Source organism: Cervus canadensis, chromosome 18 (genome assembly GCF_019320065.1).
Source record: "Cervus canadensis isolate Bull #8, Minnesota chromosome 18, ASM1932006v1, whole genome shotgun sequence".
Classification (NCBI taxonomy): Eukaryota; Metazoa; Chordata; class Mammalia; order Artiodactyla; family Cervidae; genus Cervus; species Cervus canadensis.
Window position 1 is genome coordinate 4529914 of NC_057403.1, and position 12586 is coordinate 4542499.

Genomic DNA, 12586 nt, shown 5'->3' on the forward strand with positions numbered 1-12586 from the left:
AAGCAACCAGTGATATGTTTCAGGATCATAGAATTTCCAGTTTCAGAGAAGACTCAGAAATGACCTAGTGGCATCTCATCTGGGTACTTGAATTCCTGTCCAGTCGCTTCTCTGAGAGGCCTCTGTTCGGGTTCTACCATAGACAGGAGGCACTGTTGCTGATTCTCAAGCAGTTGACATGTGATTTTCGGCAAAATGTCCACACAGATTGAGTGCGCACTGCAATTGGCTTCGGTCACTGGAATGACCACACAGGAGGTGCAAGCTATCGGGTTGAGATTTAACTGGTTATTTACTGAATGGCTATTATGCGCCATGGTTGCATTTAACTTTCACAATTTGAAAGTTCTACTACTGGTCGCATTTTTAAAATAATGAAATTTAATCACAGATGATTTAAGTATTTTTGCCAGAAATCACTAAGATGAAGTAGCAGAGAAAAGATTAGAGACTAAGTTTCCTGCTTTCAGTCCTCATGTTATTTCCTATGCTCTCTGCATGTGATCTCCCATCTCATTCTGTGTTTACTTGACAGGATTTAGCACTTCATGATCAGACAGTGCCTAGTAATTTCTGTTTACCAGCTCTATTTTCTAAGCTTCTTATTATCTAATTTTATAAATACCTCAAATAGATATAAATACATTTTTTCTAACCTCACATTACAAAAATTACTTTCCCACAATTAAAACAATAAGTCAGTAAGTTACTTCCTGCTTTTTTGTAAAATTAAACTTTATTGGAACACAGCCACACCCCTCTGTTTTTTTTTCTTTTTTTTTAATTTGCCATGGCTGCTTTTGTCCTGCAATGGCAGGATGAGTAGTTGCAACAGAGTCTTTGCAGCCTGCAAAGCCTAAACTATTTACAATTCATCCTCTTCCAGTGTTCTGCCATGGAACTGAGAGTTCTAGCTCTAAACACAACCCTTCAGTTGGTGTTCTCCCTGTGTGGCTTCTTTACTTGACTGTGTTAAGATGTCCTTGCATAATGCTGATGTACCCTGCACATTTAAAATAAACGCATTGTCTAAAAGGTTTGCTCACCCCTGGCTTAAATCATGGGAAATTATTCACAGATATTATTTGCACTTCTGTGCATGCACATGAAGGGATGAACACACATTTAAAACATTGATGGATTCTTTTGGAGAAAGACTGGGTGGAAAATAAATGTTTGCAAATGAAAGCTTTGTCTCCTATCTACCTACCTACCTACCTACTATCTATCAATGTATATGTTTCAACTATCTCATGCCCCACTTTTCATTCTAGTCATGGATGTAAAAAACAAGCTTCTGAAAATATATGTTTAAAGGGATTGGTTAGCTAGCCTACATTCCTTTCTCTTGCTGTCCAACGATTTCTCTGATGTTATAGTATGGGATGTCTGAAGGAACCTAATCCCATAAATGCACAAATTTGGAAAAGCAAGGGCAAGAGCAACCCAGAGTCAATCCTTGATTAATGTGGTAGAAGAACTAGGTGGACAAATATTCCCTTTCCTGTTCCCTGGATGGACAACTCTGAGGCATTCTACATGGCTGCTTATTTTTATTTATTTATTTGGCTGCATCAGGTCTTAGTTGCGACACTCACAATGTCTCTCTAGGTGTGGCTCATGGGCTCAGTAGTTGCAGGGTGTGGATTCTAGAGCATTTGGGCTCAGTAGATACATGGGCTTTGTTGACTGTGCCATGTGGTACCTTAGTTCCCCAACAAGGGATCAAACCCTCCTCCTCTTCACTGCAAGCTGGATTCTTAACCGCTGGACCACCACAGAGGTCCGTACATGGCTCCTCAGATGATTGCAGAAATGGAGATGCCCAGATGTCTATCACAATGACCACTTTGATTATGTATTCCTAGATTGGCTTCTTCTTCTTCCTCCTTTTCTGCTCATAATTCCTCACTCCTAGTCTCTAGGATCGCTTCCTGAAATAAACTAACTGCATTTACACACTCACTCAGACACACAGGAAATAGTGTATGAATATATGTTGCACATACTTAGTTTAGAGTTGGCAAAGGAGAATTAAACATGCAGCAATGTCCCCTTACTGTGACCATGGTAACTTTCATTATGCTTGTACTTCCCATGGCAGTTAGATGAGCCATCTGAATCCTTTCCAAAAAAGCATTTTAGAAAATGACTACTCAATATCCAGAGTTGCCATTAGAAATAAAAACTGTGTTTAACACCCAGTATACACCATATTACATAAACTGAGTAATGTGTGTGATGATGGAAGTGAGTGAAGGTAAGTACTCAAAATTGTATGCATATACTAGAGCATCCCACAATACATATTTTAAATGATATATGTATTCTTGCATACATTAAAGCACTAACACTGCACTATATAATAACATAATATATGGAATAAATTTATTTGAAACCTTGCTATTTAAAAAAATGGTGATGTGGCAGACAATATGTATAAAACACTAAACAGGGAAATTTAATACAGAACAACATACTAATACAGAAAAGTGATATACTTCTCCAAGCATATATGATTGGATTTACTTATCAGAATTTGTTGCTAAACTCTCCTGTTTCAGAAATTTTGAATGCTAGTCTTTATTTTTTGGACAGACAAACAAAGGTAATATAAAACATACTGCAATTCAAAGTTACTGTTGTGTAGTAATATTAAAATTCATTCAACTAGCAAAATATCTCCTATTAGTGGACAGCATGATTATGTTTATCAGTCCTTCTGAATTTAACTGGCATCACCAAACATAACAGATTCTACTGTAAGTTTAGAGAAGACACAGACATGCTCTTTAAAATGATGTTTCTTATACTCACCTTCCATAAAATCTGATGCCATAATATTAAATCTTTACTCTGTGAAAATATTTTCATGTCAGCCCCAGAAATTATGTCTCCTCCTACTATAAAATCTGCCCTTGATCCACAAGAGAGAGGCTTCTAGAGAAAATATATTCCTCCAACACAGGTTAGTGTGATAGAGAGATTATGGGACCGCAAGTCAAACTGTAAGACTGAGGTGTGTGAATGTGTTGTGTGTCCTTCTCTGACCCTCTTCTCATTCACAGTTTCTTTTGCTGTGCAACAAATGACTAAAAACTTAGTAGTTCAGAACAACACATTTTTTTTTAAATTTCAGAGGTCTTTAGGTCAACAGTCAGACATGGGTCTCAGTCAGCTAAAATCAGGTTGCATTCCTTTCTGGAGGTTCTGGGAGTGAATCAGTTCCCTTGTCTATTTCATTTTATAGGCTTCCTGGATGGCTCAGTGGGTAAAGAATCTGCCTCCAATACACGAGATGTGGGTTCAATCCCTGGGTTGGGAAAATAACCTGGAGAATGAAATGGTAACCCACTCTGGTATTTTTGCTTAGGAAAACCCATGGACAGAGGAGCCTGTTGAGCTACAGTCTATGGGGTTGCAAAAGAATCGGACATGGCCTAGTGACTAAACAACTGACTCATGAGCTAGACTGACTGTTCCCAAATTCTGTTCCTGTTATCTAGTGACTGGTGCCACTGACACTGTCTATTGTGTGTCTTGACCTCTATGTTTTAAATCTTAATGTGCCAAATTTTCATTGCTCATTTAGCATATATCATTATTATAAGGAATTAAACTTCGATGCACATAAAGTAGTTAGAACAGTACCAGGCAGGTTGTAGAATAGTAACAAATATATTCAGTATTTTCAGACTCACAATCAATGCTTCTTTGAGAACTTCTCAGAATCCTCAAGTCAGCTTCATTTTTCCATATCTTTACCGTATCTTTACATTTTGAAATATATGTCATAGTAAATATTACTGCTTTAAAATTATTTTCTTTCAAGTCTGTTTCTAGACTAGAGAATGCATCCTTGGAGTGGAACCTAAGTTACTGCCACATTCTTAGTGGTTTTCAAAATGTGGGACACATTATGTAATCACAAAACAGAATCCAAATGAAGAAATAAATTAATCAATTCATCTGTCAAAATATTTGAGGCTTTTTAAGGTTAAGCACAGATATACACTATAAATTTTATATATATATATATATATATATATTATATGATTTGTTGTTGTTCAGTCACTCAGTCGTGTTCGACTCCTTGTGACCTCATGGACAGCACCATTCCAGGCTTCCCTGTCCTTCACCATCTCCCAGAGCTTACTCAACTCATGTCCATCGAGTTGGTGATGCCATCCAACCACCTCATCCTTTGTTGGACCCTTCTCCTCCTGTCCTCAATCTTTACCAGCATCAGGGTCTTTTCTAATGAGTCAACTCTTTGCATTATGTTGCCAAATTATTGTAGCTTCAGCTTCAGCATCAGTCCTTCCAATGAATATTCAGGACTGATTTCCTTTAGGATTGACTGGTTTGATCTCCTTGCAGTCCAAGGGACTCTCAAAAGTCTTCTCCAATACTACAGTTCAAAAGCATCAGTTCTTCAGTGCTCAGCCTTCCTTATGGTCCAACTCTCACATCCATACATGACTACTGGAAAAATCATAGCCTTGACTAGATGGAACTTTGTCAGCAAAGTAATGCCTCTGCTTTTTAATATGCTGTCTAGGTTTGTCATAGCTTTTCTTCCAGGGACCAAGCATCACATGTGTATAAATTTTTCCAACATAACATATATGTATACATACATGAAGGTTAATATAAAGCAATAGAATATTATTTGGAAGAAATGTATAAGCTGAAATCATACTAAGCAGGATTTAAAAAAACTCTGGCATCAAGCACTTGCTTTGACCTTCAAAGATAACTTAACCAACTGGAGTCTTTTTCTACCTACATTGCATCACTGTAAAAATTCATATAAAAATCTATAAATGATCTGACACCTTGAAGAAACCTAATGGCTCATAGCTATTGCATTGGCATTGCCAAAGGTTAGATGGCTTGACTATTTATAGAAGCACATTATGGATTGTTAGGAATAAACAATCTTGCCTGAAATGAACCACATTATTATTCTTTTTTTTTTTTCTAACAAAATAAGTGAAGTAATTTAGTACTTTCCAGATAAGCTCAACTTTCATATATTGTTACCTGGGGCCAGGAAGAATATCGGTAATAAAGCAACTGGTAGAAAGAGATATGGCTCTTTGCTCTCTAAGTGTCTTTGGGCCTATAAAATGATGGTTCTACAGGCAGATTTCCCAAAGTCTGTGAGAGGATTACTGCTCTGTTAGAACTTCTACCTGTGCACTAAAATAGCCAGTGTAGCTTCTTTCATATAAGGAATCTTAAATTTGTCCATTTAATCCAAGAGATCAAAAAATCCCAGTTTCTGATTTTATTCCAAATATTAATCTGCCACTGATATGAAGTCAAATGAAAAAGTTTTACTCTCAAGGAAGAAATCACATCATATCAGAAAGTGCCAGATATATGTAGGGCCAACAAAGCTACGTTAAGTGGTTTATGTACATTCTTTTATTTAGCCCATACAAAGACCCTATGACTTAGATTCCACTATGCTTACATCATTTTATCGAAGAGGCCCCGAAACTTGCAATAGTACATTAAATATTCACACAAATAGGAGGTAGAAAAGAGATTTGAAAACAAACCTTTCTTACTTCAAAGACCTGCCCTTTCCATTAACTTAGACTGTCTTTCAAAAATTATTATTTAACTGGCATGCTAGTGAGAAACAACTAACTGAAAATCAAGAGACATAGGCTAAATTCCCTTATGTTAATTGTAGAGTAAAGAGCCATTTGCTAACAGGATGGCATAAGAGGAATATTCATAGGAAGACCTTTATCTCAGTGTAATTCTTGAGGTTAAAAATTACCATGCATTTAGGTTTGGGATATATGTAGCCTTGTATTACCTTTTGAGCTTCCCAGGTATCTCAGTGGTAAAGAATCTGCCTGCCAATGCAGGTGCCACAGGAGATGTAGATTTGATCCCTGGGTCAGGAAGATCCCCAGAAGAAGGGAATGGCAACCCACTCCAGTATTCTTGCCTGGAGAATTCCATGGACAGAGGAACCTTGTGGGCTACAATCCACGGGGTCACAAAGAATCAGATATGACCTAAGGGGCTAACATTTTTATTACCTTTATCACCTTTATCAGTTTTTAGCTGTGTGAATTTCAAATAGTCAGTGATCTTCATAAAGTTGCTTGCCCAGAAGCTAACCTTGTGACAATGATTTGTGTGCAAGTATTTAACATAAGAAGCCACCCTAGAAGGCATAGTAGGGAAGATATGCATATGGGACAGAGAAGGAAGTCAATATAAAGAACATTAATGAACTCTGTGGGCTCTTAGGGTATAAAAGTTCAGTGTCACTTGAAATCTCTGAGACAGTGCAAAGTATATGTATCAGAGTGTCAAGCGTCTCTGAAGAAGAGTGAGGAAGATGGCACATTTATCCACCGACTCCTGTCATCACTGAGCAAAGACTGCACCAGGGACATTAATCTCTATCATTTCTGGTCCACCCTGAGGAGGCAAGTCTGCTCCAACTGCCAGAGAACAACATCAGTCAAAGTATCACAAGTTCTGGAAGTAGAAAACCATAAATGAATATAGAAAGCAAGAGTGCTGAGAACGTTAAGGGTGGGGCACTAACAGTATCCGCTGTACTCACAGAGGCTCAACTTTCTTATGGAGAAAATAAGGATAGTAATCCCTACTGTGTCCAACTAGATATTAAAGTATAAATAACACAGGTTCAGTAGTTATGGCACATGAGCTTAGTCACTCCATGGCGTGTGGGATCTCGCTGGATCAGGGGTCAAACCTATGTCTCCTGCGCTGACAGGCAAATTCATTACCACTGAGCCATCAGGGAAGTTTTAAAGAAAATTTAAAAGAAATAATCTCTTTTCATATCTGATTTATTGCTTCAAAAGAATAGTAATGCTCCTCCTTTTCAACAAAGAAGACCTTGGCATTGGTTATCTGACAGATACTTCTGACATTTGGCCATTTACTACTGAAAACATTTGAAAGATTATTTTCTCCCCTTTGAAGCGATTCACAGAACTCTTGTTGATTTAGTTGAATATATTCCCAGTAGCCTATTGTCAATATATAGGGCAAATACCTCTAAATGGCAGTTGAAGCATTTGAGGGACCCCAGCTCTTTCTACATATGTAAGTTTGGTATCAAACAACAAAGCATGTGTGGAGACATGTGTGGGTGCTAACAGCAGCATGGTGTTTGTAAGAAATCTAGAATTTCAGAAATGAGAAGATTAGGAGAGTCTAAAGAGCAAACTCAAGTAGCCAGGCAGGAAGGAGCTTGAAAAATATGCTGATCTGACTATGATATATACATTTTAAAGGATTTTCAGCAAGTGTAAAAGGTAGCTAAAGTTATATTGTAAAATATACGTGTCAGGTAGTACCAGATCCCAGGCTGGCACTCCCACCAATGAGAACTATAGAAGTGCACAAGGTACACAGGGTGACACTTTTCAGACTCAGAGAATGCGCAGTAATAACTGTGTCATCTCTGATGGAAGAAGGGCTCAGAAGGTGAGTCCTATTGCCCAGATATCTGTCCAGGAAAAATTTCTTACCCCATAAGGATAAAGCCCGGGCAGGGTACGGCTGTCCATTGAACTGAGGAAGTGGAAATCAGAGATAAAGGCAGCTGAGTCCGAAAGGTGCAACTTCAAAAAAGGGTCCCAGAATTCATGTGGGACCTCCTTTAAATTTGTGGCTGAAAGCTGGGTTGTACTATGCATGATGGGGCCACCCGAGCTTATCAGAGAGTATCTGCTATGTCGTTGAGAACAGAAAGAGATGGTAGAGATCAGACTGTGAAAGGAAAGGGTACTGTCTGAGGACTTAAGAGTTCCAGGCTCACCAGAGTGAAAAAAATCTCCTTATGACCTTATTCTCAACCCTACACCACTCAGGATCTAATAAGGCAACAAAGACGACACATAAAAGTAAGATGTACTCTCCTCATGAAGAAAGCCTAAAATGAAGGACACGATTTATAAGGGGAAAAGAGTGGAGTTCACTCTTTCATAAGTTAGCGGCACATGCAAAACACCTTGAATTGTTTTCTATCAAAGTATAAAGAGAAACCTACACAGGTTCAAGATGATTAGATAATAATTGAACATATAACTCTACACATAGGTATTTACCTCAAAGAAATGAGAACATACATTCACTCAAGTATTTGTACATGAAAGTTCATAGCATCTGTACTTACAACTGTTCCAAACTTGAAACCACCCACTGATCAACAGGTGAATGGATAAACAAACTGTGGTATATTTATATAATGAAATGTTACTTTTTATCAATAAAACAGAACAAAACTACAGCACACAGGCAAAATGGACACATCTCAGAAACATTATACAGAGTTAGAGAAGCAAAATACTGTAAGATCCACTTAAAAGGATCTCTCTAGACAAGATAGTAATTTACAGGGACAGATTACTAGATTTGGCTTACTAGATCTGTTTTGTGGGTTTTTTTTTTTTTTTTTTTGATTGTTCATGTGTTTTGAGTGTATAGGTATGTTGGATGTAATGAGTCATAAAATTATTTTTTCTTGGTTAAGGAAATGTTTTACATCTGGGTGGAGATGGTGAAAGCACAGGTGCTATAGAATGAATTAAGTCTACCCCAAATTCATGTGTTGAACCTCTAATCCCCAATGTGACTGTATTTGGAGACAGGACATTGAAGAAGGTTACATAAGGTCAAAAGGGTGGTATCTTGATTCAGTAGGAGTAGTGTCCTTATAAGAAGACATATCAGAGGTCACTTTCTATTTTTCTTTTGGATCCATCTGCAAGCCAGGAAGAGAGCTCCTACCAGAAACCAAACAGACTAGAATCTCAACCTTCAGTGTCTAGGCTCCAGAAGTGTTAGAAAATAAATTTCTATTTTTTTAAGCTACCCAGTATATTTATCTTACAGGAGTTCAAACTCACTAGTAAAATTGGTATTTATACACCCATTACATTTAGCAAACTCTGTATTTAAACATGTATAAAGTTTATCATATATAACATATTTCAGCAGACTCAATTAGGAACAAGTTATTGAGACAGTATACTGAGAAAAATGTGGTTTATTGAGGAAGAAGGATGACTGTAGAAAGGAGAATGCCCAGTTATTGTTCATACACAGGTTTAAAGGAGTACCAAACAAAAAATTAAAAGGAAAAAAAAAAAAAAGAAAATAAAACAATGAATCTAGGATTTGGGCAGAAGGTGGAAAATGTGCTCAAAAATAACCATATTACCTAGAAATTATAATGAACATAGTTTAGAGTTTGACAAGTTGTGTTGTGGTGACAAAGATGGAAGAGTTTGGGGTGATGTCCAAGTTTCTGAATTTAGTGACTAGGTGAATGATGACATTTATTTGGAACACAGGGAACCATGTAACAGGCACATTAGGAAGAAAGATGCATTTATTTTGGATGTGATAGGTTGAGCTGTCTTGGGAATACTCAAAAGTAGATACATGTAGGGCACTAGACACAGAGCTTTGAATTTCAGAATGAGTTCATACTTGCCTATAAATGGAGTCATTAGCATAAAAATGAGAATTACAACCATGAAAGTGGATGAGATCACCCAGTTGGAGATGTTAAAGAAAGGAATGAAATTAGCAGAGAACACATAAAAATATGAATATTTAAGAAACACGCAGAGGAAGTGAAGTCCATGAATGAAGCAAAGACAGATAAAAGAGTGAATAAAGAAAAGTGGTGTCACAGGAGTCAAAGGAAGAGGAGTTTTTAGGAGGGCAACATCAATAACATCAAACGCAGCGGAAAAAGCCTACTAAAAGAGTCCACTTAGGGCTGAAGCACATTAATCGGATTTGGCACTAAGAACTGGGACTGGCCACAGATAAGAGAAAGAAATCTTGTTCTAAAAGCTAGAGTATCTGCATTCACATCCAGATTCCACATAATTCCTATATGACACAGAACACATATCTTTACCTCCATGAGCCTGAACACCCTCTTTTTCAAAATAGGATGATAAAAATTATAGGTTGTAGGAGGATGAAATGCAATAATGAGTGTGAACGCAACTTTTTACTCTGATGTTATATTCCTATATAAGCTATTTTACATGTTACTCTGCGCTGCAAGGAGAGAATAATACATCAGAAATATTATTCTATTACATCTCCCTCAGTCAGGAGAGGCTAAACTATGTTGCAGTAACAAAATATCAAAAATCTTCATGGTTTAGCACAACTAATTGTATTTTTCATATTCATGATACATGCCCAACACACGTTAGTGGTGAGTGTGGGTCTACACTTTCACTGTATGCAGTTTTATAATATTATGCCATCTTTTCCTATGCTATTGCACACAAATGGCTTCAGATTCTTTGTGGCATGGAAGGAGACAGCTGAACAATCAAGTACCGACAATTAAATGTCTTGTCCTAGAAGCAGAAGGCCTCTTCTTTTCATACATTCTATTGGCATAATTAGACACTTAATCATTCATAGCTTCAAAGGGTTAGGCAAGTTCAATTTTCTTATGTGCTCTTAAGGGAAGAAGAATTAGAAATATTAGGGATATATCATCACAGCACTGTTTATAATAGCCAGGACATGGAAGTAACCTAGATGCCAATCAGCAGATGAATGGATAAGGAAGCTGTGGTTCATATACACCATGGAATATTACTCAGCCATTAAAAAGAATTCATTTGAATCAGTTCTAACGAGATGGATGAAACTGGAGCCCATTATACAGAGTGAAGTAAGCCAGAAAGATAAAGAACATTACAGCATACTAACACATATATATGGGATTTAGAAAGACGGTAATGATAACCCTATATGCAAAACAGAAAAAGAGACACAGATGTACAGAACAGACTTTTGGGCTCTGTGGGAGAAGGCGAGGGTGGGATGTTTCGAGAGAACAGCATCAAAACATGTATATTATCTAAGGTGAAACAGATCACCAGCCCAGGTTGGATGCATGAGACAAGTGCTCAAGCCTGGTGCACTGGGAAGACCCAGAGGAATCGGGTGGAGAGGGAGGTGGGAGGGGGGATCGGGATGGGGAATACATGTAACTCCATGGCTGATTCATGTCAATGTATGACAAAACCCACTACAATATTGTAAAGTAATTAGCCTCCAACTAATAAAAATAAATGAAAAAAAAAGAAAAAAAATAGGAATATGCAGATTTCATATTATGACACAATAGAATGGTATCAGTACACAAGTCCTACAGAGTGACACTAAAAGAGACATCCACGCTTCTGTACTCTTTCAAAGCAAGGCTTTCTTGTCCCACAACTCCATCATTGATAGCATCTAACAATGTTCATAGACTTGTTAGAAAAACAGAATTCTTCCACTTATATAATCATTTAAGTTATCATAAACAGCATAAAGACAAAATTGTTCATTGGGAACAGCATGTGTATTGGGTAAAGGGACAGGGATTTGAAATGTGGATATGCATTGTTTTTGGTTTGTTTAGTTGATAAGTTGTGTCTGATTCTTTGTGACCCCATAGACTGTAGCCTGCCAGGCTCATCTGTCCATGGGATTTCCCAGGCAAGAATACTAGAGGCGGTTGCCATTTCCATCTCCAGGAAATCTTACTGACCCAGGGATCAAACTTGTGTCTCCTGCATTGCAAGTGGATTCCTTATCACTGAGCCACCTGGGAAGCTTGGATATGCATTATAACTACAGGCAAAATACCTCAACTCTCCAAGATCTACCATTTTTATATTTATAATAAAGACAATATATAACTTTCATAATTCTTTTCTGAAAATAAAACGAGATAAATAAAATCACTGAGCACAATATCTTGGAACTGGTAAAGCATTTTCTTCATTGTTTCTTTTTGTAGTTTCCATATCCAATCTAGTCAGATACATTGGGTTTAGAGATAATTTTGTATCCTTCACCTTCACTTATATAATAGGTTCATTTCAGCTTCCTTGAACAGTTGATTGAAAATATCATTAAATGGGACTTCCCTGGTAGTCTAGTGACTAAGACTCTGTGCTCCCAATGCAGGGGGCCCAGGTTCGATCCCTGGTCAGGGAACTAGATCCTGTATGAACTGAACAAGCCAAATAAATAAATTAAATATTAAGAAAAAAGAAAATACAATTAAATAAGCATAGTTAGAACCTCTGGAAAAACAATCCTACTATTTATCCACATTCCACCTTCCTCTAGCTCCCATGAATATAGTTCATAGGAAAGGAGGACAGATTGTTGTCTCTGTGATATTAAGTTTCTGATTCAAAAGTACTTACACATGCTTTATCTGACTTATTGCTGTGTGTCTTCTATGGAACTGGGGAGACTCAGACTGAGAAGATGCACAGCGGTGCCTTCCCAGCTCTAAAGAGTCCCTAACCTCAACCACCATGCACACTTTACCCATACTCTTCCACAAGTAAGAGAGAATACAGTATATTTTTCTTTCATTGTGGCTTGTGTGTTGTTTTCATTTAATTGCAGTTTTCCCAGAACCCATAAATTAGAGTCAATACTTTACTCACTTTAAATACTTTAATTAATGCTGGGCTGGATGAAGCACAAGCTGGAATCAAGATTGCCAGGAGAAATAGCAATAGCCTCA

The 12586-nt window shown here is 37.4% G+C and overlaps 1 non-coding gene across 1 annotated transcript; it reads left to right on the forward strand.

Annotated features, from left to right (window-relative positions):
• The first annotated feature begins 11969 nt into the window (after positions 1-11969).
• TRNAG-CCC lies at positions 11970-12042 on the forward strand. The gene has a single exon. It is a non-coding gene; the product is annotated as a tRNA-Gly (tRNA).
• The last annotated feature ends 544 nt before the right edge of the window (positions 12043-12586 follow it).